This window comes from Lactuca virosa, chromosome 5, assembly GCF_052849685.1.
Source record: "Lactuca virosa cultivar CGN04683 chromosome 5, Lactuca_virosa_CGN04683_v6, whole genome shotgun sequence".
Lineage (NCBI taxonomy): Eukaryota > Viridiplantae > Streptophyta > Magnoliopsida > Asterales > Asteraceae > Lactuca > Lactuca virosa.
In genome coordinates this window covers 440,495,091-440,521,260 of record NC_136430.1, presented here as the reverse complement: position 1 = coordinate 440,521,260, position 26,170 = coordinate 440,495,091, and positions in this window count along the sequence as shown.

Here is a 26,170-nt window from a genome sequence, read left to right as displayed (position 1 = left end):
TCCTCAAGTTATGGAGGTTCAAGAGTCTCTTCATTAAATTAAATTTAAAAAAAAAGTGTAACCTTAATTAGTTCCATAAGTTACAATAAAAAAAAAGTTATTTTTTTTATTAATTAGTTTAAAGTCTTCCATAACTTGTCCTCAAGTTATGGAACTTGAAGAGTTTTTTTTTAATTAAAACTACTTTAAACTCATAAGTTATGGAATTAATTAGTTTTGATTAGTTTCAAAACTTGCCCTCAAGTTTTGGAATTTGAAAAGTTTTCACTTATGAATACTTTAATTCCAAGTTAGCCCTTAGATTTTTAAAAGTTAAAATTCAACCCTTATACTTTATAATATTATAAGTTAATAATATTTATATATATGTATAAGAGTAAAGTCAGTCTTACCGTTAGTAGGCCTCATTCACGAAGCCGGTCTATAAGGGGGGTATAAGGTTACTGCCTATAAAATGGCAGTTTAATAGGTGTCCACTCTCACCCACCGCTTCCTTGACTGGTGGAGGGTCGTTAGCCGAACGGGTATGACAAGGACTATAATTCTCCTTTCATTAAAAGTATTAATGATAAATACTAAGTAACTAAACTCTTATTAATACCTAATCTTAGTTACTTAGGAAAATGTGAATTTGGTGCTAACCCATGAAATTACACTTTGCACTTTGCTTAAGTCGTTAGTGGAGCGTGTGTGGTTAACCGGCACACTAACCTGGATTTAACAAAGTAGGCAAAGGGTAACTTAATATTTATCATAGTATCGGTGGAGCTCGTGTGGTTAACCGGCACATCGATTGAGGGGTAAATATTAAGGGTACCAAGTATATTTGCATGGTTACTTCACACCTTGTTTTGTGATCCTCGGCATCCCAGTCACAAAACCTGAAGGGCACACTCGAGATTGAAACATGCCATTGAAAAGTTCAATGAATCTCAAAAGATCTAGGAGTTTCAAATCCAATTAAAAACCTAATTACATTATTTCGTTTTTCATGGTGGAAATTGGTAAATCGTCATTTACCTACCTTCAACTATTTTATAACTCGGATTACGACATCCCTCTTCCAGTTATAAATTGGTTGTTGGATCCTAGCCTTAATATTTCATATTGGGTGTTATATTAAGGACTTTAGATCAACTATCTTGAATATCTCCCAAAAGATGTCTAGTTCAGACATCTATGATATTCCCAAATCTCTTGGAACTTTACTTCCTCCACCTCCTCCAATTATTCTCCCTAACCCACAAGTTCAAGGTCACTCAAGCCCTAATGGCAAGCAAGGTCTATGTGTGATCACATCTTAGAGATGAAGTCACATATTGACAAGCCGGGAGAGTTGGGTGTCAAAGTCTTGAGAAAGTTGGATGTTCAATCACTTTCTAAGTCACATAGTGAGTTCCTTTGGGACTACTATGAAACAGACTATGACATGAACCTTAATGATCATATCTATTTGCTTGGTGCTGCTGAATCAGCAATGATTTGGAACGATAGTAAAGCAAATTTGATTAGAAGATCAACTTCCCAAAAACTTTATGGACAGTGACAATGGTGACACTGGAAATCCAGAAAAAGCATTCTCTTCCCAATGGAAAGGGATTGGCCATAGTCAACCCGGTTGACCAAATGGTAAGGAGAAAGGCTAAGTCTGAGATAGTCCCATTACCAAAGGGTCCATATGTTTATTTTGCCAAAGGAAGGGGCGTTGATTGCAAAGCTGCCAAGTTTACCTAAGGATGTTAAAGTCAATAAGTCTGACTCTACTTCAGGTAGAGCCCATTATCTAACTCTGTTAGGTTTCTATTCTAAGATCCTCATTACATGATGTGACTGGGTCACATGTTGATGTTTTAAGAATCAAAGAATAGAGAGAAAGCTTAAAGGAAGTATATGCTGATTCTGATCGCGTAGGTGGATTTCGATCGCATCATAATTTTGAAGCTGTTACTTAGGAGTTATGATATATTGCTTAGGAATAGATAACAACAAGTTTTTCCGTATGCATTTGCACTATAAGGATAAGTTTTTTCCGCAAAGTTTCGAAATAAAATAAAAGTTTTTAATTTTATATTTATTTTAAATATCCTTACAAGTGGCATTTGTGAAAAATGGTTGTTTATATGATTCCATTGATAGCAATATTTGGAAAAAAAATGGACTTGATTCTTTCGTTTGTGGTAGTGTCATAATTTACCAAATAAGGAAAGATTCTCAATCCCAAGGCTTCAGTTGGATAGAAACTTGGAATCATGCAAGTTGAATAGTATGATGAATGAGAACTTTCAAGCATTGGAAAATTAAGACTTGTTCACATGGATGTGTGAGTCAAGTTAAGGACTAAAGGGATCGAGTACACATTCTTGTGCACTGGTCAAGTCCACCACAAAGCTCGTTAAGACTATTCGTCATGATTTACTAAATTTTAGTAAATATGGTTATACTTACAAGTTTAAGTATAATTCTGAAACATTGGAAAAGTCTCAATGTATGGCAGAACGAATGGGAAGAATCAAATTAGGCAGACAGATAAAAGTTTCTCAAATCTGAAAAGATGGGAGAGTACTTTAGTATCATGTTTATGATCATCTTAATGATTAAGATACCATATCACAATTGGTCCTCTAAAGTCATCTCTTATGACTAAGAAGAGGAGTCATGAATTGTTGAAATGGTTAAATCAAAAAGATGAGTCATACTTCGTTCCAAAACAATTCTTAGAGTCATACTCCAAGATTGTAACTTGAGTGAAATATCTTAAAGAGGGTTTGTTAACACTAGTCAAATGTAAGAGTAAAAGGTTATCTACTCTTGTACATTTGAAATTGGTAAGTTGTGATGTTTTGGATAAAACAGAGGCCAACTTAGGCCAATTGTGTAAAGTGTTAGTCATGATAAAGAATCCGCACTATCTCTTGAATATTTGACAAGGGAGTCTTATATGTCAAGAGGACAGTGGGAGTCTTAAAGCTCTTGAAAGTTTCAAGACTTAATCAAGAATAAAACCTAAAGTCCTTCACTAGCACACGACTTGAGGTTTATAACCTATCGTGTTGAAATTTTTGTGCCTATTCAAGTTGGCTTTGCATAGGAGTTCTGAGAGTTCTTAATTGGTTGCACAACTACTTGGAAGCAATGGCAGGCACCTGAGCTGCTAAATGGCAAGAATTTAAGATTGCACAAGTTTAATCAATATGAGTTTGGATTTGTCACTAACCTTGTCTTGTGATTATGGTTTTGACAAATTCACATGGATAAGAACACATACACTATTAAATCTAAGTGTCATAAGGTTTCTCTCTGATTCATGAAAATGATGGTGAGGAAACACTTTCACTAAGTAGATGTTAGCTAGATAGCAATTGTGATATTTGCATTCTCAAAGTCGTTAGTGGAGCGTGTGTGGTTTACCGACACACTAACATGGACTTGTGAGAAGTGGCAAAGGTCTAAACAATTGAGACTATGATTACGGCATCCCTTTTCATAGTTCTAAAATTGTTTAGGCACACATGTGAGCTATCTAAGAGAGGTGTATGATTTTGATAAAGTTTTATCAAAACAATCTAGTATCAGAAATCTGAACTTTGGTAAGAAAGTCAGCTGATTTCTAAGTACATGTCAAAGCTAGTGGGAGCATAAGTGTTATGCTAATAATCATCATGTTAGTGGGAGCATGATAATTATGACAAAGGTTGCAAGTTAGCAATGTTAATTATAGAAAACAAAAGTTTCAATTCGTGAGGTTGCAGGGGTTGAAAAAGTTGTTTTGCTATAATTAAGGGAGAGGAAATTATACTTCATTTCAATTCTAAAAGCTTAGATTGAGATTTTAATCGTATTTAATCAAGGATATATATATGAATTTCATGTTGGAATGGCTCAACATAAGGAAATTCTATATATGGGTCCATTATTTGCGTTCTAAAATTCGATTATGATTACGGCATCCCTTTTCATAATCTGAATTTTGAGAACTTGGCAAATTGAAATGGAAATATTATAGCAAAAGACTGGTTTAGTCTTTATTTGCGTTCTAAAATTCGATTATGATTACGGCATCCCTTTTCATAATCTGAATTTTGAGAACTTGGCAAATTGAAATGGAAATATTATAGCAAAAGACTGGTTTAGTCTTTATGTGAGACATCATGAATCGTGTCCCATATGCTTCGGATATAGGATCGATTACATGTGCTATATTCATCCTTTCTAAAATTTTCCAAATGCCTGGGGCATTATGAAGGGAAAAGGTCTAGAATTGGATATGACTAAAATGATTAAGCAATTGTCGAGGAAAATCTAAGGTTTACCAAAGATTGGTTGCTCAAGGACAGTTGGAAGTATAATGTTAATTCTGGAAGGACCATATTGACATAATCTGTAAGGAGGCAACTCTTGTTCAGAAGTGATAGTCAAAATGGAATATGGAAATGTTTCAAAGTTAGAAATTATTCAATCTGTGTAAGATTAGAAAACTTAATGAAAGAAGGATGTTTCCAAGGAGCTGATCTCCTTTGGAATGCTCTGTAATGATTGTTGTCAAGTCTTTCTGACTTTGTGCATAATCATTAAGAGGATCAATGCATATAAGTTTAGAATCTAACAGATTTCAGTAAATGGCATGAATTTGGAATTCTTGCATTTGCAGTAAGGATTTGGGACTGTGAAAAGAGGATCATTGGAGTGATGTTCAATTGATCTATTTTACAAAGTAAAGATCATAGACAAACATAGTATGCATACTTAGTGTATGGCATGACTAGTGTTTAGAAAACATAGTGTACATGCTTGGAGCATGGGACAACTATTGTTTTAAATTCAAGTATAAAGTTGATAAAACCGAAACAATGAATAATGAGTAATCAGTATGGTGATAAATAAAAGTGTTTATTTATATTCATAGGGTTTGATACCATATTTGATTCATTTATTCTTGTGTTTCACTTTGCATGTTTTGACTTCCAGAATAACTAAGTCGCTCTTCCTGAATGATTAAGTTATTCAAACCATCCACAGTCGGTCATATGTTGGAAGTAGATATGAATCAAGACTGTCATGGGTTGGTTTGTAGAGGTCCAAGTTGGTGGACAAAGTGGTGCTACAACACTCATGAGTGCTCATAAGTTCTGAGTATTGGATTTAACCCGCGCTCATTTGAATCACTTCATGGATTTTATCACGAGTGATCATGAGACGATAATATCTTATATTCTTCAAACCTAGAGATATGAGTTGTTACTATGAGTTGGTTATACATTGATTGCACGAAAACGCAATGGTAACTCGATGTTATAAAACGTGCCTTTGTGTATGATTCAACAAGTAGTAGAACAAGCCATATGAGTCGAAGTTTATCCATTCCTTTTACCTTCGGGATAAAAGCGATATCTGTGGGCCCCTCGATGATTTAAAGATGATACATGTGAGTGCTTGGCCAAGCCAGGACTGATTTGATTTGTTCAATCAGTCAGTCATCATGAATCGGAAATCGGGAAACAACAAATGGACAGAGAGAATGATTGATAATCCATGTCTCAGTCCATATGATATCTAGAATGGAGGAATATATGATCCCTTATCTAATGGACAAGTCATTGACAAAGGTCAGAGTTCATCGACAAGGTCAGAATTCGACAGAAGCTTTTGAGAGCTACGATTGCTGAGCGGTTCCTGAAGTCATACGCAATAATAGTTTTAGACTTATCCAAGTGGGAGACTGTTGGATTAATGTCTAAGTCCATAACTATAATTGGTAAGACTTGACCCGACCCGACATAGTCCATTTGGGTTGCATGGCATCATGCATTTGGATAGACTATAATGAGAGAAATAACACTTAAGGTTGGTTAATATATTATAAGTTCTAATATATTAATAAGGTTATTTAATTAGTATTGATCAAGAATTAATTTGGAATTAATTAAGTGATCAAAAGGAGACTAGTTAAATATATGGGTTGATTGTGTAAATCATTCATTCTTATATATGTGGGCTTGTGATCCAAGATTTCTTATGTTGGACTAAGTCCATGGGGTGACCCATGGATACTCCATGGAGGTTAAAATCCATGGAGCATAAGGAATGGGTAAAGTTCTGAGTTACATGGTGTAACCCTAATAGCCACCATATAAAAGAATCCCATGGCTCAAGAAATCGTGCACTAATGTGTGAGTGTGAGGGCTAGACGATTTCAAGGAGTGTTCAAGTTTCTCTCAAGTTATTCCAAGTGTATTTGGTGTTGTGTGAACCATTTGAGGTGTCACACTTGGGGCACTAGGCACTCAAGCTTCATGAAGACATTCTACATCAAAGAGGTATGTATTCTATCTTGTTATATTTATTATTTTGTATGCTAGATTAGGATAATACATTGGATGTTCATAATTGTATGTATAATAGAGAAAACATAGATCCAAGGTATTTAGGGTTGCATGTACACTTAGGAGTGTTAGAATGCTCATAACCCAACATTTAGACCATATTGGAAGTTGATAATATTGGTTATGTGATCTAAGCACTTGTTTGTATTTTGGAGTCAAAGGGTAAAATGGAAAAAGTGATGTTCCATACTTCTTTCATGAATTAAGGATTTTAGTTTGGTGTGTTTTAAGTCAAAAGTAATTAGATAGAGTTGTTGGGACTCATCCATACCTTTCATGCATATAAAGATTACCGATAACAGAGTTGGAACAAAGAAGTTATGGCTGATTGAAACTGCAATGGATTTGGGTGCAAACCGTCGCTACGGAGTGGAGATCAGAGCCCACGGCGTGGCAGGACACAAAGTGGAGAAACATGGCTACAGAGTTGCAGTCTGGCAGGCCCAAACGCATGATTTTAGGGCTTTCAACGTATATAGGCATAAGGTTCCACAATTTTGGGCATTTTAGCAGCCTCCATCATATCTAGAACTCCTTGGGAGAAACCCTAGCCTCCATCTTCAAGATTTGAGCTCCTCCCCTCTCCTCTCTCCTCTTTTGGATGTTTTTATGGTATTTTGATGAAGCTTAAAGATCATGACAGTTTTTTGATGGGTTTTAAGCAAAATATCAATCTTATGGTACACATGCAAAACCCTAATACTTTGGATCTAGGTTTATGTAATTGTACATGCAAATTATCCAAAGCTTATAAACCCTAGTTCTTGCATATGAAAATCGAAAATACAATCTAAACAAGTTTAGATGATTACCTTTCAAGAGTAGCAAGAATCTTCAATCTTCAAGAGCTTAGTATCACAAATGTAATATCTCTTATGGCTCACAAACACCAAAGCAAGAAGAATGATCTTGGAGAGAGGAGATGGAGGCACAAAATCGGCTCTAAGAACCCTAGGGTTTCACTGGTAGTCTATTTCTGATGCCCTAGGGTTCCTTTTATAGGTGAGCTGCTAGGGTTTCAGTCAAAGCCCTAATTGGATAGCTTAGGCATTAAGCAGTCCAAAGAACCTTCTGGAATAAGGCCTTGGACGAATTCAAGGTGGGCTTCCACCCTAATTTCGTCCACCCCTTGATCCATATGATCCACAGCCCAAAATCCAATTATATTATAATTTCAATTCCAGTCCCCTAAGTTCAATTAATATCTTTTGGTCACAAAATTAATTCTTGACCAATATTAATTAACTAACATGATTTCTCTTTTAATATATTATTCTTATAATATATTAATAAACCATATTATCCTCTCTCTCCACTAATCATCCAGTAAAGTTGCTTTGGTGAAGTCAACCCAAAAGGACCATGCTCATAATCAGGTCAAGTACATACCAAATATAGTTATGGGTTTAGACACCTAATCCAACAGTCTCCCACTTGGATAAGTCTAATAACTATAATTGTAAGTATGACTTCAGAATCCGATCAGCAGTCATAGCTCTCAGAAGGCCTCTGTCAACTCTGACCCAGTCAAATGACACGACCTATAGATAAGGGATCGTATAATCCTCCGTTCTCAAGATATCGTGTGGACAATCACATGGAACATAGTCATACTTATTGTCCAGCAGTTTGTTTCTCGATCTATGATTTGTTTGACATAGAACTTAATTGAACACATCAACTTAGTCCTGACCAGGCCCGACACATAAGTCAAACCAAATCATCGAGGGCCCCAAGATATCGCTTTTATCCTTGTGGGACAAAAGGAACAGATAAACTTCGACTTATATGCTTGTACTATTTGCTCACCAAATTATACACAACAATACATTTTATAACAACAAGTTACTGATGCGTTTACGCATTTTTAATGCACAACCAACTCGCAAACAACAACTCATATATCTAGGTTTAAATACTATATGATATTATCGTCTGACAATCACTCGTGATTAAATTCCATGAACTGATTCAGGTAAGCACGGGTCTAATCCAATACTCAATTCTCTTTTCAGGAGCACTTATGAACGTTGCAGCAATCTTTTGCTATGTCCAAACACTTCAGAGAGTCTACAAGTCAATTCATGACAGTCTTCTTTCATACCTACTTCCAATGTATGATCGACTGTGGATGGTTCGAATAATCTTATTATTCAGGAAGTCAAAACATGTAAATTGAAACAATAGTAAATAATTAACACAAGACAGTAACTTTACTTATAAATAAAACACCTTTTATTTAATCATCAAATGTTAATTACAATTTATCTATTACAAGTTTCTAAAAGCAATTTAATCACAAAAACTGATATCGTCCTTCAGCCCAATGCTCCTAGCGTGCTGCAAATGCTTGACCCTACTTAGTCCCTTCGTAAGGGGATCTGCTGGGTTATCCTCTGACGATACCCTCTTCACTACGAGGAGTTCCTCTTCTACGCGATGTCTAATAAAGTGATATTTCCTGTCGATGTTCCTGGATCTGCCATGATCCCTTGGTTCCTTGGTCAAGGCAACCACACCTTCGTTATCGCAGAAAATCTCCATAGGCTCCTTTATGGCAGGTACAACTCCAAGGTCTCCGATGAAGTTATTTATCCATATTGCCTCCTTTGACGCTTCACTCGCTGCTATATACTCTGATTCGCATGTTGAATCAGCCACAATTTCCTGTTTGGAACTTTTCCAAGTCACTGCCCCTCCATTAAGAGTAAAGACCCAGTCTGAGTGAGATCGGTAATTATCTCGGTTTGTCTAAAAACTAGCGTCACTGTACCCTCGTACTCTTAATTCATCACTCCCACCGAGGATAAGAAACCATTCCTTGGTCCTTCGTAGGTACTTAAGAATATTCTTGACTGCGGTCCAATGGGCTTTACCAGGGTTCCCTTGATATCTGCTGACCATGCTCAAAGCGAAGGCCACATCAGGGTGAGTACAAGTCATAGCATACATGATTGAGCCAACTGCGGAAGTGTAAGGTAATCGGCTCATCTCTGCTATCTCAGTCTATACTCGGGCTCTGAGTCTTACTCAGTTTGGTATTGCTTTGGATTGGTAACTCCCCCTTCTTTGAGTTCTCCATGCAGAAACGTTTCAGCACTTTATCCAAGTAAGTACTGTGACTAAGTCCTATTAGTCTTTTGCTCCTGTTTCTCATTATTCTATCCCCAGAATAGAGGCAGCTTCTCCGAGGTCCTTCATAGCGAAGCACTTCCCAAGCCAGGACTTAACCTCCTGCAAGGTTGGGATGTCATTTCCTATGAGTAGTATGTCATCCACATACAACACGAGAAAGCTAACTATGCTCCCACTAGCTTTGACATATACACATGACTCATCCTCGCTCCTCGCAAAGCCAAAATCTTTGAGTTTCTCATCAAAACAAAGATTTCATCTGCGACATGCTTGTTTCAATCCATAAATGGATTTCTTAAGCTTGCACACTCTATTAGGATGCTTCGCATCGACAAAACCCTCTGGCTGACTCATGTAAACATCCTCAACCAACTTTCCATTAAGGAAAGCGGTTTTGACATCCATCTGTCATATTTCATGCAGCTATGGCTAGCATCACCCTAATAGACTTTATCTTCGCAACTGGCAAGAAGGTCTCATCATAGTCAACTCCAGGAGTTTGAGTAAAGCCCTTCACAACCAATCGCGCCTTATACGTGTGCACTTTCCCATCCATGTCTGTTTTCTTCTCGAAGATCCACTTGTACCCGACCGTCTTACGAACTGATACATTTTCAACCAAGTTCCAAACTTGGTTGTCATACATGGAATGAATCTCGCTGTCCATCGCCTCTTTCCACTTCGCAGACTCTGGGCCTACCATGGCTTCCTTGTAGCTGTTAGGTTCATCCAAATTTACTAGTGTACTATCACTAATAAATTTATCACCCTCAGTAGTAATATGGAATCCATAAAACTCAGGTGGATGACTAACTCTACTGGAACGTCTAAGAGGTAAGGACTCGTCAACAGGTTCAACAGGAGTTTACTCCTCGTGTTGATTGCTAGTGTTGGAGGTTCCTTCATCGCTTGACTCTTGAAGCTCTTCAAGATCAATTTGCCTCCCACTGTCCTCTTGGCATATGAGTTCTCTCTCACGAAGGACTCATCTCCTCGCAACGAAGACAACATTGTCACTCGGTCTATAGAAGAGATATCCAAAAGACTTCTGTGGATAGCCGATGAAAATACACCGCTCACTACAAGGTTCGATCTTGTCGTGAGTCTCTCGTCTTACGAAAGCCTCGCAACCCCAAAGCTTGATATGTGCCAACGAGGGAGTTGTCCCAGTCCACATCTCGTGAGGTGTTTTGGCAACCTTCTTGGTAGGGACTAGGTTAAGGATATGGGCGGCAGTCTCTAAGGCATACCCCCAGAATGAGATACGTAGTGAAGCACGACTCATCATGGAACGAACCATGTCCAACAAGATTTGATTGCGCCTTTCAGCCACACCATTCAAATGCGGTGTCCTAGGCGGCGTCAATTGCGAAACTATTCCGCATTCCTTGAGGTAATCGTGGAATTCAAGACTAAGGTACTCACCACCTCTATCGTATCAAAGCATTTTGATTTTCCTGCCCAGCTGATTCTCCACTTCTTGTTTAAACTCTTTTAACTTTTCAAAAGTTTCTGACTTATGCTTGATTAAGTAGATATACCCATATCTTCTATAATCATCAGTAAAAGTCACATAGAAGCGACAAGCATCCCTTGTGGTGGATATGAAGGGCCCACATACATCAGTATGTATGAGATCCAACAAACCCTCACCCCTTTCATAAGTACGAGTGAAGGGTGACTTGGTCATCTTTCCAAGCAAACAAGACTCGCAAGTGTCGTCTGATTTTAGGTCAAATGACTCCAATACTCTATCCTTTTGGAGTTGGGCTATGCGCTTCTTTTTGACATGTCCAAGACGACAATGCCACAAGCATGCTTTGTCCAAACTGTTGGACGAATCTATATGCAACACATTATTTCCTAAGTTATCAACAATATTCACAATTTCATATACTCCATTACAAGGCAATGCTTCAAAATAGAAAGTACCATTCAAGAAAGCATTAATAGAACCAATTTTATTATTAAATAAAAATCTAAAACCTTGTCTGTACAAACCATGAAAAGAAATAATGTTTCTTGCCATTTCTGACGAGTAACAACAATCATTTAAATCTAAACCTAACCCACCACTAAGCACTAAAGAGTAAACTCCAATCTTGGTGACAGGCGATGCTTTCCTATTCCCCATGATCAGGTTCATCTTCCCCTGCTCCACATCCCTCCTTCTTCTTAGACCCTGCAAATCAGAACAAATGTGAAAACCACATCCTGTATCAAGGACCCAAGAAATAGCATGTGATGAGTTATTAGATTGTATAGCATAAATACCTGTGAAGGTGGGCTTTATCTTCCCATCCTTGATATCCTGCAAGTACTTCGGGCAGCTTCTCTTCCAATGCCCTTTTGTCGTGGCAGTAGAAGCACTCTGCTTCTTTAGGGTTGGTGGAGGGGGTAGCAGAACCAGCTTTGGTCCCATTAGAAGAGGATCCATCATGGGTCTTGCTCTTGAAGGTCTTAGAAGGAGCCTTCCTCTTCTTCCCTTTACCTTTCCCAATAGCCAGGACAGGGCAGCAACAGTAGTAGGAGTTGATGCAACAGACTTGCCTTTTAACCTACTCTTAGTAGTTCGCAAGAGACCTTGAAGCTTGCTGAGTGTGACCTCCTCTTTGTTCATGTGATAGGTCATACGAAACTGGTCATAGCAAGGGGGTAAGGAGTGGAGAATGATATTAATCGCCAAGTCCTCATCGAAGTTGACATTTAACTTCAGCAAGCAGTCCACGTATCTTCGCATTTTCTGCATGTGGGCCGTGACGGACTCTCCATCCTTCATTTTGGTAGTGATCATCGAGACGATGATCTCATACCTCTTTTGCCCGACACTTTGATGGTACCTTTCCATCAAGTCATGGTGCATTTCATAGGGATAGTAGTCCTCATAGGACTTCTGGAGTTCGGCAATCATAGTAGCTAGCATGATGCAAAGGACTTCTGGAGTTCGGAATTCTTCTAGTTTGTTTTATGTTTAAAAGTACCCCATGCCATGCTAGATAGGTTATGAACCTTGGAAAAATTATTTTTCATGTATTTTAGTCAAACATAGATCCAAGGTTTCTAGGGTTGCATGTACACCTTAGGAGTGTTAGAATGCTAAAAAACAACAGCGGTATCAGAGCCTAGGCTTGTTTGTTTGATACTTGATGCAAAATAGCTGAAAAAGTCAAAGTTCTTGGTGTCTTCACAGGGGACTCGCCGAGTCCATGGGGGGACTCGACGAGTCCAAGCGAATCTTCAACCAACTCGGCGAGTCAGTTCATGCACTCGACGAGTTGGCTAGGCAGAGTGCATATTTTCGACTTTTGCTGCTGGAAATGGACTAGAAACATTACCCTAAACTGTTTTTGTGTTTTAAAACTTGTTTTAGATGGTGTAAAGTTTGTGCTAATCCATTTACAATGGCCAATATCAAAATTCCATGTTTATATGTGTTCATATGTTCTTGAAATTTTGATATGATATTCATGTTCTTATGAATTATTGTTAAATCATAGGAATTATTTGCTAAATTATTTATTAATTAATTCTTGATCATTTATGTGTTTTAATGGAGTCCATAATTTGTCCTCAAGTTATGGATTTCCAAAGGTCACTTTCTTTTATGCACATTTAAAACACATAAGTTACATGAAAATGAAGAGTCTTCATTTTTATGAACCATTAATTCATAAGTTATGGAAAGAAAAGTTTTGAATAGTTTCAAAACTTGTCCTCAAGTTTTGGAATTTGTAAAGTTGCACACACTTTAATATACTTTAATTCCAACCCTTAGAGTTTTAAAACTTAAAATTCAACCCTTATACTATTTATAACATTAATGGTTAATAATTATATATATATATATATATATATATATATATATATATATATATATGTATATATATATATATATATATGTAGAAGATTAAGTCGTTTTACCGTTAGTAGGCCTCATTCACGAAGCCGGTCTATAAGGGGGTATAAGGTTGTTGCCTATAAAATGGCAGCTTAATGGGTGTCCATTCTCACCCACCGCTTCCTTGATCGCTGGAGGGTCATTAGCCGAACGGGTAGGACAATGACTTTAAATTCTCATTAAAAGTATAATGATTATTATAAAGTAACTAAATGTTTTTATAAATTCCCAATCTTAGTTACTTTAGGAAAATGTGAAAATGGTGCTAACCCATTAAATTCACACTTTGTACCTTACCAAGTCATTGGTGGAGCGTGTGTGGTTAACCGACACACTAATTTGGACTAGTAAGGATAACAAAGGGTGACTTAATGCTTATCATAGATCGGTGGAGCACGTGTGGTTAACCGACACATTGATTAGGTGATGATATTAAGGGTACCAAGTGAATTTGCATAGTTATTCACACCTTGTTTTGTGATCCTCGGCATCCCATTCACAAAAAACTGAAGGGCACAAATCGAGATTGAAACATGCCATTGAAAAGTTCATTGACTCTCAAAAGATCTAGGAGTTTCAAACCAATTAAAACCTAATTTTATTTCGTTTTTCATGGTGGAAATTGGTGAATCGTCATTCACCTACCTTCAAATATTCTATAGCTCCCTCTTCCAAGTTATAAAAATATTGTGTTGGGTCCTAGCCTTAATATTTCATATTGGGTGTTATATTAAGGACTTTAAATCAACTATCTTGAATATCTCCCAAAAAGGTGTCTGGTTCAGACAATTATGATCTTCCCAAAACTCTTGGAATAGGCTTTCCTAATGAAGATGATGTCCCGTGACTGGATCATGGAAATCATACTTCAATTCCTCCACCTCCTCCAATCATTCTCCCTGACCCACAAGTTCTTGAATAGTTCAAAGGTCACTCAAACCCTATTGGCAAGCAAGGTCTATATGTGATCACATCTTGGAGATGAAGTCACATATTGACAAGCCGGGAGAGTTGGGTGTCAAAGTATTGAGGAAGTTGGTTGTTCAATCATTTTCTAAGTCTCATAGTGAGTGTCCTTTTGGGACTACTATGTAGAAGATTGTGACATGACCCTTAATGATCTTACCTATTTGCTTGATGCTGCTAAATCAGCAATGATTTGGGGCACTGATAAAGCAAATTTGATTAGAAGATCAACTTCCCAAACTTCCATGGACATTAACAATGGTAACATTAGAAGTCCAGAAAAGCTTTCTCTTCCCAATGGAAAGGGATCGACCATGCTCAAGTCATTTGACCTAATGGTAAAGAGAAAGGATAAGTCTGAGATAGTCTCATGTACCATTTCCAAAGAGTCCATATGTTTCTATTGCCAAAGGAAGGGGCATTGGTTGCGAAGATGCCCTATTTACCTGAAAGATCATAAGGTTGGTCAAGTCAAAAAGTTTGACTCTACTTCAGGTAAGCCCACTATGTAACTCTGTTAAGTTCCATTTAGAGATTCTTATTACTTGATGTGACTGGGTCACATGTTGAAGTTTTAAGAATCAAAGAAAAGAGAGGAAGCTTAAAAGAAGAGTATGCTGAATCTGATCGCGAAGATGGATTTCAATCGCATGATTCGAAGATCGGATTCTTGAGCTACTACGTAGGAGTTATGATAGATTGCTAGGAAATATGTAATAGCATAGTTTCCATTTAAAGTTACATTGTAAGGGAAAAGTTTTTCCGCATTTTATAAATAAATAAATTTTTTTGTTTTACTTTATTCTATATCTCCTTGCAATGGCATTTATGGGAAGTTAATGTTTGTATGTTTCTAGCAATAATGAATTTGATTCTTTCATCTGTGGTAGTGTCTAAATTTAGAAAATAAGGAAAGATTCTCATCACCCAAGTTTTCAGTTGGATAGAAACTTGGAATCATACAAGTTGTATAGTATGATGAATGAGAATTTTCATCTTTGGAAATTAAGACTAATTCCTTATTCACATTTATATGTGAGTCAAGTGAAGAACTAAGGGATCGAGTACACATTCTTGTGCACTGGTCAAGTCCACCACAAAAGATCGATAAGACTATTCGTCATGATTTACTAAAGTTTAGTAAATACGGTTATACTTACCAGTTTAATTATAATTCTGAAACATTGGGAAAGTTTCGATGTTTTGCAGAACGAATGAGAAGAATCAAATTAGGCAGAAGGATAAAAGTTTCTCAAATCTGAAAAGATGGGAGAGTACTTTAGTATCATGTTTGGTGATAATCTTAATGATTAAGAAACCATATCACAATTGGTCCTCTAAGGACATCTTAGTGCATTCTTATGGCTAAGAAGAGGAATCATAAATTGTTGAAGTGGTTAAATCAAGAACATGAGTCATACTTCGTTCCAAAACAAATCTTAGAGTCATACTCCAAGATTGTAACTTGAGTGATACATCTTAAAGAAAGGTTTATAACACTTGTCAAATGTAAGAGTAAAATGTGTCCTACTCTTGTACATTTGAAATTGGTAAGTTGTGATGTTTTGGATAAAACAAAGACCAACTAAGGCCAATTGTGTGAAGTGCTTATCTTGATAAGAATCCGCACTGACTCTTGAATATTTTTTTGGTTGTCAAGTAATGGTTCTTGACAAATAGAAACTTATATGTCAAGAGGACAATGAGAGTCTTAAAGGTCTTGAAAGTTTCAAGAGCTAATCAAGGATAAAACCTATAGTTTATCACTAGCACACGACTTGAGGTTTGTAACGTATCGTGTTGACATAATTCTTGTTTCTGTACCTATTCCGGTAAAGTTGACTATGTATGTGAGTTCTCAATTTTGTGCATAACAACTTGGAAGAAATGGTGGGCCCTGTGCTATCAAGAGGCAAGAAATCAAGATTGAACAAGTTCAATTCATATGAGTTTGAGTTTGTCACTAACCTTGTCTTGTATTATGGTTTTGACAAATCACATGGATAGGAACACATACACCATAAAATCTAAGTGTCATAAGGGTTCTTTCCAATTCATGAAAATGATGGTGAGGAAACGCTTTCACTGAGTAGATTTTAAGTAGATAGCCATTGTGATATTTGCATTCTCAAAGTCGTTAGTGGAGCGTGTGTGGTTAACCCACACACTAACATGGACTTGTGAGAAATGGCAAAAAGGTCTAAACATTATGATTATGGCATCCCTCTTCATAATTGTTTAGACACACATGTGAGCTATCTAAGGAAAGATGTATGAGTCTGAGAAGCTTAGATAAAGTTTTGTCGAAGCATCTCGTATCAGAAGTCTGAACTTTGGTGATGAAAGTCAATAAAGTATTGATTTCTAGAATTCGATTTCTAAGTACATGTCAAAGCTAGTGGGAGCATAATTGTTGCGCTAAATAATTATTATGCTAGTGGGAGCATAATCAATTATGATAAGTAGTGTTAATTATAGAAAACAAAAGTTTTGCTTGGAAAATGTTGTTTTGCTATAATTAAGGGAGAGGAGATTATACTTCATTTCAATCCTAAAAGTTTATATTGAGATTTCAATGATCATTAGTCAAGGATATATATATATATATATATATATATATATATATATATATATATATATATATATGAATTTTATGTTGGAATGGTTCAACATAAGGGAATTCTATATATATTGCGTTCTTAAATTCGATTATGATTACGGCATCCCTCTTCATAGTCGATTTTTGAAAACATGGCAAATAAAAAATATTGTAGCAAAAGACTGATCTAGTATCAGGTCTTTATGTGAGACATCATGAATCGTGTCCCATATGCTTCGGGTATAGGATCGATCACATGTGATATAATATTTATCCGTTCTAAATTTTTCAAAATGCTTAGAGCATTAAGACGGAAGAAGGAATAGAACCGGATATGACTGAAATGATTAAGCAATTGTCGAGAATAATCTGAGGTTTACCTAAGATTGGTTTCTCATGGACAGTTGAAAGTATGGTGTTAAATTTTGAAGAGGAGCCATACTGACATATTTTGAAAAGAGATAACTCTTATTCAGAAGTGATAGTCAAAATGGGAATATGGAGATGTTTTTCATATTGGGAGTTGGATTTTAAGAATCTATGAGAAAGTTAGAAACTTTTATGCAAAAAGGATATTCAAGCGAATGTACTTTGAATGTGAGACTTCGTTTCCATGGAATTGATCTCCACTGGAATACTTCGTAATGTCTGTTGCCAGGTCTCTGTGACATTTGTGCATAGTCATTGCAAGAGGAACAATGCATATGAGTTTAAAATCTAACAAATTACAGTAAATGACAAGAATTTGATATCCTTACATTTACGGTAAGGATTTGGGATAGTGAAATGAGCATCATTGGAATTGTGTTCAATTGATCTACTTCACAAAGTATGGATCATAGACAAACATAGTTTGCATACTTGGAGTATGGCATGACTATTGTTTAGAAAACATAGTGTACATGCTTGGAGCATGGGATAACTATTGTTTTAATTCAAGTGTTAAGTTGATAAATCGAAACAGAATAATGTGGAATCAATATGGTGATGAATAAAAGGTGTTTTATTTATATTCATAAGTGTTGAGACCATATTGGATTAAATTATTCTTGTGTTTCACTTTGCATGTTTTGACTTCCATAATAACTAGGTTATTCTTTCCGAATGACTAAGTTATTCAAACTTCCACAGTCGGCCATACGTCGGAAGTAGGTATGAATTAAGACTGTCATGAATTGGGCTTGTAGATGACTAAAGGTGTTTAGCCATAGCAATGGTTGCTACAACATTCATGAGTGCTCAGAAGTTCTGAGTATTGGAATAAACCCGCGCTCACTTGCATCACTTCATGGAATTTATCTTGAGTGATCGTAAGACGGTAATATCATATAAGTCTTCAAACCTAGAGATATGAGTTGTTACCTATGAGTTGGTTGTACATTTATTGCACGAAAAATCATCAGTAACTTGATGTTATAAAACGTGCCTGTGTGTATAATTCAACAAGTAGTAGAAACAAGTATATGAGTCGAAGTTTATCTGTTCCTTCTAGTCCTTGGAGGATTAGAAGTGATATCCGGGCCCCTCGATGATTTTGTTTTGACCTATGTACCGGGCCCGGTCAGAACCTAATTGATGTGTTCAGTTTAGTTCTATGTCAAACAAATCGGAAATCGGGACACAAACTGCTGGACAATAAGTACGACGTTGTTCCATGTATTTGTCCGGCTAGTATCTTGAGAACAGAGAATTATATGATCACTTATCTAAAATGGCACTTCATAGTTCAACAGAGTTTTCGGGAGCTACGATTGCCGGTTGGTTCCTGAAGCTATGTAGGCAAATAAAGTTATCAGACTTATCCAAGTGGGAGACTGTTGGATAAGGTGTCTAAGTCCATAACTTATTTGGTATATACTTGACCCGAACCGGCATGGTCCATTTGGGTTGCACTTCACCCGAACTATTTATATGGATAATATTATGAGAATAGTATGTTTATGACTTATTAATATATTGTAAGTTATAATATATTAATATGAAATCATATTATTTAATTAGTATTGATCTTAAATTAATTATGAATTAATTTAGTGATCAAAATGTGACTAATTAAATATGGGCTATTATATTTATATAGTGTGGGCTAATACTCATTAGGAAATGGGCTAAGCTTGCATGGGAGTCCTAGGATGATCCATGGAGCTTTTAACCCATGGATCCTTGGAAAAGGAAACGACATGGGTTATTAGGGTTTACATGGTTCATAACCCTAATTATCTACACTATATAAAGAGGCTTGTGATGCTTGAAATGACACTATGTGTGTGTGCATAAGAGTGGCCGATTTCTAGAGCAAACATACTCTCTCATAAAGTTTTCCAAGTTTGTGGTGTTTTGTGATTTCCATTTGAGGCATTCACATTATTGGTGCTAGGCTCTCAAACTCCTAAGGAATCAACTCACTATTAAAGGTATGTAATTCTTCTAGTTTCTTTTATGTTTAAAAGTACCCCATGCCCTGCTAGATAGGTTATGAACCTTGGAAAAATTATTTTGCATGTATTTTAGTCAAACATAGATCCAAGGTTTCTAGGGTTGCATGTACACCATAGGAGTGTTAGAATGCTCAAAACCCAACATGTTGCACATACAAAACCCTAATACTTTGGATCTAGGTTTATGTAATTGTACATGCAAATTATCCAAAGCTTATAAACCCTAATTCTTGCACATGAAAATCGAAAATACTATCTAAACAAGTTTAGATGATTACCTTTCAAGAGTAGCAAGAATCTTCAATCTTCAAGAGCTTAGTATCACAAATGTAATACCTATTATGGCTCACAAACACCAAAGCAGGAAGAATGATCTTGGAGAGAGGAGATAGAGGCATAAAATCGGCTCTAAAAACTCTAGGGTTTCACTTGTAGTCCATTTCTGATGCCCTAGGGTTCCTTTTATGGGTGAGCTGCTAGGGTTTCAGTCAAAACCCTAATTGGATAGCTTAGGCATTAAGCAGTCCAAAGAACCTTCTGGAATAAGGCCTTGAACGAATTCAAGGTGGGCTTCCACCCTAATTTCGTCCACCCCTTGATCCATATGATCCACATCCCAAAATCCAATTATCATATAATTGCAATTCCAGTCCCCTAAGTTTAATTAATATATTTTGGTCACAAAATTAATTCTTAATTAATTCTTGACGAGTATTAATTAACTAACATAATTTCTCTTTTAATATATTATTCTTATAATATATTAATAAACCATATTATCCTCTCTCTCCACTAATCATCCAGTCAAGTTGCTCTGGTGAAGGCAACCCAAAAGGACCATGCTCATAATCGGGTCAAGTACATACCAAATACAGTTATGGGCTTAGACACCTAATCCAACACTTTTGGTTGCAAGGAATGATGCTTCAAGCTTGGATCCATCAAAGGCACTACATTTCTAGACCATCGTGAGTATAAAATTCTAATCTTGCTCTTTAGTTCTTTAGATATCTTCATTTGTGGTTTTTTTTGGCACTTTTTGTCCATTGTATGAGTGATCTTGGAGTTTAGTGGACTCCAACATATTTCGGTCACTTTGGAATGATTCTTGGATCTCATGGACTAGGAAAGTTATGATCTTTTGCCTTCCCTTTTAGCCATGCAAGTTATCTTGTTCCTTAAGATCCTTTTCGTGTATTAAAGGTTAGATCTTGAAAGTTTGTGACATTGTTATGGATAAAGTCTCCAACTTTATCCATCTAAACATCATGTTGATTCAGATCTGAAGGTTGGAGACTTGGACTTAATTGATTAAGTAGAGAAAATTGCATTTTTGGGTCCCTTTGAGACTTAAAGTCTAGATCTTGGTGATATGGACCTTCCTAATGGATAAGTTCGAAAACTTTATCCATTATGAAGCTATTAGGAATAAAATATGATGATTTTAGCTTTGGTCCTTATGGTTTAGCTCTTACTAAAGAAGAGCTCTTCAGACTAAAGACCACGACGTGGCCAAGGAAGGCCCATATCGTGGTAGCGAGACTTATCACGTTTGTTTTGTCTGGACCTGACCACGACGCGACAAAGGAATTGCCACGACATGGGGGTCATCTGAGTTGACTTTGACCATTGACTTTTTTACCAGTTTGACTTTTGGTCGAACTTGGGAAGAATTGAATATTTCACTAAGGATTGGGAAGCTTGGTTGGTTGTGATGTTGTTGGGGTAGTTGTTGAGTATTCCAGGTGAGTCTCTTCACTGTACTCGTCGGTTGAAGGCATCAATGTTGTAACACCCCGACTCCCAGGTATAAGTTTTAAATCATTATATATGTGTTTATGGACTTACTCGACGAGTTGGTTGCCCCCAACTCGTCCTGTCCCTTATCACCTCTTGACGACCAGAAGAAACCCTAATCGCTATTAACCTTGTTCTTGAGTGTTTGTGAGGCTTAAAGAATGATTTTGGTGCATTTTGTGAAGAAGGTGTCAAGTATAAGAAGCTTAGATCAAAGAGGAGCTTGTGGATCTGACTCTACTTCATCTTGGCATCATTTTGAAGGTAAAAAATCGTTACCTTGGCTTATCTTTAGCTAGATGTTTTCATGCTTAGGTTTAGGGCCATCTTTAGCATTTTTGGGAGTCATTTTGTGTATTGGGGGTGATCTGAAGTTGTAACTTTAGATCTGGACTCCTCTTGGTCCATATAGCCATAAAGTTATCTGATTTAGCAAGCTTGGACCTTTCCCCGTGAGTTAAACCCTTCCCTTAGCCTGGTTTTGGCATTTAGGACCATGCATGCACGTAAAATTTGCAACTTTACGTGGAAACCATGCCCTAGGAGGTTAGATCTGCATTATGGAGCTTTTGGGTGGCCTAAAAACATTTGAATAAGAAATGGACTGCATGAACATGACGAGTCGCATAGACAACTCTGCGAGTCCGATGAAGATTGACCGTGGTTAGTTTCTGCATGGACTCGGTGATTCAGTTAGGGTTTTCCCGACTTATGGACACGCATGGACTCGACGACTTGTCTGGAAACTCGGTGAGTCAACTAGGGTTTTCGCGATTTCTCGAGTTCTGGAAGGACTCGACGAGCCAGTGAGCTGCACTCGATGAGTTGGATCAACATGGACTGTTGATCTTGACCGTTGACTTTGACATTGACTAAGTGTGGCATCCCCTAATTTCTCGGCCAGAAAAGACCGATTTATTTTATGCTTTTTAAAATAAAATCAGAGTAATCCTTTTAAAGGATGTTGCGGATTTGTTCCCAAAAAAAACATGATAAAAATTTATCAAAACCTTTCTTTAAGAAATATATATTTTCATTTCATATCAAAACCTCGGGATGTCATGTTCCGATACAGATCAAAAGCATAAACAAGACATTATAAGTCTTACAACAGTTATTTATAACTACTGGCCTATAATCCAAAAATCACTCATCATCATCATCCGACTATGCTCGGGGTCCACTACCTGTAATATAAAAAGCTGAGTGGGTCAGGCTTGGGAGCCTGGTGAGCATATAGGGTTTTCAACCACAATAAATAAATTTATTATGCTTAAACATCAACAATCAACCAAATTACCCCAACCCCATTATCTTATTTATTTCTTAAGGATTTACCCTAAGAGTCAACTACCACTCATTCCTAAGGATTCATCCTAAGGAATAGGCACGAAGTCACATCGTCGCCAGGGTTTATACAACTGGCACTAAGTCCATAGCTGCCAGGGTTTATACAACATGTGCTAAGTCCATAGCTCTTATTTATCGACAATATTATTCACGGGAATCCCCCCCTGCAATACATGTCAATGGGTTTTTAGAGTACGACTGATGAACATATAGTTCACACACTTACAGGTTGCGAGCCTGCTAGTGTTCCACAGATCATCTAGAATAGTCCATGGTTGTCATCCATACTCTGCTGAATAACGGGGGCCAACGTTTGGGTAAGTGATTTTCTCATATTTCACCACTCACCTTTATCTCATGATCTATATCGATCATCTCATTTATCCAACTCATCTTTCATCACATACCAACTATTTCATCTACCCATGTTTTACCCAACATTTTTGTAGATAAAAATATACATATACAGTTTAAATTATTTAAAAACCTGTATAAATCATTCCTTCAACATCCATCTCAAATAAACAAACAATATATATTCACATAGCACGTATTTTCTATAAAATACTTCATATCTATGTGTAAGATGAAAGTGACTATACACTCACATGATTTAATGATAATCGGGCAGCACTTCGTTTCTTAAAACGATCGTTTCTAATAAAACCGGGAGTTTTATTGAGAAATCGGGCTCTGCGAGAGTCGAGCTTCAAAACCGAAAAGATAAATTTCTCGGGCTTCCCGGGCACTTCGGAACGTGTTTCGGGTGTTTGGTATAATACCGGGGCTTTGGGGGAAGTTGGAATGGAAGAAATATGGGTTTAGGGGTGTAAAATGACAATTTTCTAAATTATCCCCGGGAGGTCTCGCACCCCTCTATTTATAGGGGAGTGTAATGCCCGTGTTTCTAGGCTAGGCATTAATATTGACATGATAGTCTAGGTTAACCTTTGTGACTCATTTTGGAGAAATGAAAAGGAATTATGTGAATATCATGTGTTTTATGTGTTTTATGCTTAATTATTAGGATTTAATTAATTAAGATTAAAAATGAGCTTCGAAAATAAATATTAAATAAAGCCGATATTTATTAAGAAAGTTGTAGTGGTCGTGACAATGATTATGTAATATATAAAGAATGCCGAAATCGGAGTTACAACGAAGAAGTTATGACCTGTCGAAGTTTCGCGACAAGCCGGCACGGTGCCGAATGTCGTAAAAAGTGAGTTTTTGATAAACTACTTTTTAGTCTTAGTGATCTAAACGAAACTCGTAGTGTTCGTTAAACCGAGAGTATGTATAAAAAGAACGCCCAAATCTGACTTCGTATGAGCAAGTTACGATTTTTCGAAGTTTCAGCTTAGCAGTAGACAGCTAAAAACTCGAATTTTAGATCGAGTGATTTTTAGCCGACACGACCTAAACGAGAATCGAAGGTCTCGTAAATAGTAGCACAATGGTAAAAAGTCTGACAAAAACGGACGTCGGATGAAGAAGTTATGAATTTTTAATGGATTTCCTGTCCCGGTCTGTTAAAAATAATAATATAAAAATTAAACTCAAAATTAGCCGACGAAGTCTAAACGAAAATTGTAGAGCGTAATTTTACCTACGCGTGCATATAAAGAACGTAAAAAACGGAGCTAGTATGCGAAAGTTATGGGTTTTAGAAGTTTTGACGCGAAAATCGAGAAATTATTTCAAAATCCGAGAAATTTCGCATAGGCCACGTGATGCTCGCATGCTTGCCTCGTGCCTGACTCGCGTGTCGCATGCTGATTCGACCGAGGGTGCGGTCCAATGGACTTCCGACGCGCATCGCTGCTGATGCCCCGTGTCCGAGGTGCTGGCCCAATCCGAAGCCGGCACGTAGCCTCCTCGCATCCGAGCCTCGCCGAAGCAGCCAGCTGGTCCGAGCCTCGCAGACACCTGCGTCCCCCTCCTTGCTTCGGATCCAACCCTCGCTGCTATATATAGTGGTGGCTGCGAGACCTCCCGGGTAGGATTCCGAAATTTGCCACTTTTCACCCATTTTTCATCCTTTTTATCATTTTGACTTCCCCCGAAGCCCCGATATCATTTCTAAAGACCGAAATACATTCCGAAGTTCCCGAGAAGCCCGGAAAAATTTTCTTTTCGGTTTCGAAGCCCGACCCTCGCAGAGCCCGATTTCTCAATAAAACTCCCGGTTTTATTAGAAACGATCGTTTTAGGAAACGAATTGCTGCCCGATTTTCATTAAATCAGGTGAGTGTGTAGTCACTTTCATCTTACACATAAATATGAAGTATTTTATATAAAATACGTGCTATGTGTATATATGTTGTTTGTTTATTCGAGATGGGTGTTGAATGAATGTTTTATACATGTTTAAAATGATTTAAAATGTATATATATTTTATCTTCAAATATGTTCGGTAAAACATGGGTAGATAAAGTATGAGGGATAAAAGTACAATATAGATGTGCGTTAGTAGCCGTGAATTTAGTACATTATAGATGTACGTTGGTAGCTATGGATTTAGTACGTGGGCAGCTATGGACTTAGTGCCTGTTGTGTAAACCTTGGCGACGATGTGACTTCGTGCCTTAGTGCCTATTTGACATAAATTGCTGAGGGAAAGCAATGTTGTCACCCCGATGTTTGTTTTATTTGACATAAATTGCTGAAGGAAGCAGTGTTGTCACCACATTGGTTGTTTTATTTGACATAAATTGCTGAGGAAAGCAATGTTGTCACCATATTGATTGTTTTATGTCAGGTTGTCTTATTTGACATAAATTGCCGACGAAAGCAATGTTGTCACCTTATTGGTTGTCTTGTTTGACATAAATTGTTGAGGAAAGCGATGTTGTCACCCCATTGGTTGTCTTATTTGACATAAATTGCTAAGAAAAGCAGTGTTGTCACCCTGATGATTGCCTTATTTGACATAAATTGCTGAGGAACCTCCGAAGCAATGATGTCACCCCTAATGAAAATCCTTAGGCTAGATCCCTTGTGATAGTTGTTTTAGGGACGTAAGGTGAGGATAACGGGAATGGGTAATTAGGGTTGTTTTTGGTTGATGAAATTAATAAATTATTTATTGATTGATAAACTTAAAGAGTTTATTATTTATTGTGGGTTGAAAACCCTATATGCTCACCAGGCTTCCAAGCCTGACACACTCAGCTTTTTATATTACAGGTAGTGGACCCCGAGCATAGTCGGATGATGATGATGAGTGATTTTTGGATTATAGGCCAGTAGTTATAAATAACTGTTGTAAAACTTATAATGTCTTGTTTATGCTTTTGATCTGTATCGGAACATGACATCCCGAGCTTTTGATATAAAAAGGAAATTATATATTTCTTAAAGAAGGGTTTTGACAAACTTTTATCATGTTTTGTTTTGGGGACCAATTCCGCAACATCTTCTAAAAAGATTTCTCTGATTTTATTTTAAAAAACATAAATTAAATCGGCATTTTCTGGCCGAGAAATTAGGGGATGCCACAGTTGGTATCAGAGCATTAGTTTAAGCGAATTAGGAATTTATAGGATTTCTAGACTTAAACTTAGAATGCTAAGTGATGATTGTGAGATGAGTGTCTACCATATT